The sequence below is a fragment of the Siniperca chuatsi genome, linkage group LG18 (assembly GCF_020085105.1).
Source record: "Siniperca chuatsi isolate FFG_IHB_CAS linkage group LG18, ASM2008510v1, whole genome shotgun sequence".
NCBI lineage: Eukaryota > Metazoa > Chordata > Actinopteri > Centrarchiformes > Sinipercidae > Siniperca > Siniperca chuatsi.
In genome coordinates this window covers 26,422,330-26,424,470 of record NC_058059.1, presented here as the reverse complement: position 1 = coordinate 26,424,470, position 2,141 = coordinate 26,422,330, and positions in this window count along the sequence as shown.

The following is a 2,141-nucleotide window of genomic DNA, read 5'->3' as shown; positions in this document are numbered from 1 at the left end:
GCCCAGATTGACCTCCCACCTGTAACTGACAGTTAAGCCACAAGGAGGCTCACTAATTAATTGTACAGGCTTGTTCACGAAGGTTCAAAGACTCAGCGGGCAGAAAGCCAAAACATAAGCAGCCGACACGTGACAGACAACAGTCGCACCAAGGAACAGCGTCGCAGCACAGCCAGACAGCCTGCTCTGATGGGAGCGAAAGTGGGGAAGTTGTTCAAGAAGTGCAAAAACAACGAGACTCGACTACTTTCAGTCAGTCTTTGATGTGTACAAGTTATGTAATACTGTAATTGAAGAAGTAGTAACAGGACCAGACAGTGGTGGAAACGTACTTCAAATTCTTCCTGTATTGTTTGTATGGATCCATTCACCTTTAAGTATCAAAAGGGGAAATGTACTCAAGATCAGTGTTACAATATTGTTGCAGTAGGCCTAACGGCTGACAAATACTGATACTGAACTGCTCTAATTACTCCATGTACTGTTGCTGCTGTACTTTCAAAAGAGAGAGCAATTTGCTAGAAATCAGACCTTTTCCCAGAGATCGAGGACATTACCAGATCGGGCAAGTATGATGTATGAAATTGCAGTACTGAGTGCATATTAAAATTAAAGTTTCTTTAAAGCCAACACATCTATCACCATGGCTAGTTAAAACTCTAACACTGCAACAAATGTAAAACCTTAAGTAGCGACATCAGACGAATGTAGTGTGTAAAAATCTCTCTAAAAGGCACTTAAAGTCCCCCTCCACTTCAAAATGGGTTTTGATTTTTGATATTCCACCTAAATGTTTGACCTTCACTGTGCAGCTGTTTTATCAGCTGAAGGGGGAAAGTTTCTCTGTGCTCAACTTGAATGTGAGTTTAACGCGTGTACGTACGAGCAGGATTTATGACATCACAACTAGTTTGGGAGCCAATCGCGGTCCAGTATGCAACTTACACAAGTGTGACGTGGAAACTTGAAGCGTCCGGTGTACAAACACTGAGAATGGACTTTACAGTACAGTAGGACATCTTGTGTCCAGCAGTTAAACTTTTGAAATGAATAATATTTACATGTTCATAGCTAGATTTTTCAGTGAGGAAGAGATGTCATTTTTATCATTTTCAACGAGGTAATTGAACTTTTTGTACACAAATTGTCATTCAAAGCAGAACATTTTTATGTCTTTAAACATGTCTGCAGGGGATCTTTAAGTAAAAGTAGAAACACCACAGAGTAAGAATACTCTGTTACAAGTAAAAGTCCTGCATTCAACATTTTAAAAGTACAGAAATATTATCAGAAAAATGTACTTAAAAGTATTAAAAGCAAAAGTACTATTTTTTAACCATTTCAGAGTTTTATTATTACTTATTTATTATACTGTATATATTATTGGATTGTTAATGCAAAAACATGGAAGCAGCATTTTAATATTGTAGCTCTTCGAGCCGAGCAAATTCTAACTACTGTATATCCTTTTGGTTATTATTTACACACATTTTATAAGATTTCAAAATGGAAATAAGGTTCCGAGAAGTGAAAAAGAAATAGTTTCTGAACATTTGTACATTTCTGTGTGTACGTACGGGTGTTGTGACTACAGATCTTCATATGCGCATTTGCCATCCTGTAGTTACAAACCCACATCGTCGGGAAATAATGTTGTTAAAGTGAAATCTTAATCTGCAAAGTATAGTACCTATTACTGTCAGATAGTACAAATTACAATATTTGCCTCTGAAATGCAGTGGAGTAGAAGTATAAAGTAGCATATGATGGGAATACTCAAGTTAAGTACAAGTACCTCAAAATTGTACTTAAGTACAGTACTTGAGTACTTGGTTACTTTCCACCACTGCTGCTAGTCTGTTACTGAGGTCAACAGAATAATATGGAATATTAACATAATATTTAAATGTATAACTGATAGAAACGTCTTCCCAGAGAGGTGTTACATTCCACCCCTGCTGAAATGAATTGGGGTAAAACAAATTTGAAAAAAATGCTATTGATTATATTTTAATTGTAATTAAATTAACATTTAATATTGCTAGCAACAGTAAATGTTAGTGTGCAACTTGCAGACGGTCCCTGGGCAGCTTAGCCAATTGGCTCAAAACTGCAAGGAACCACAGATGAAGAAATGTGCT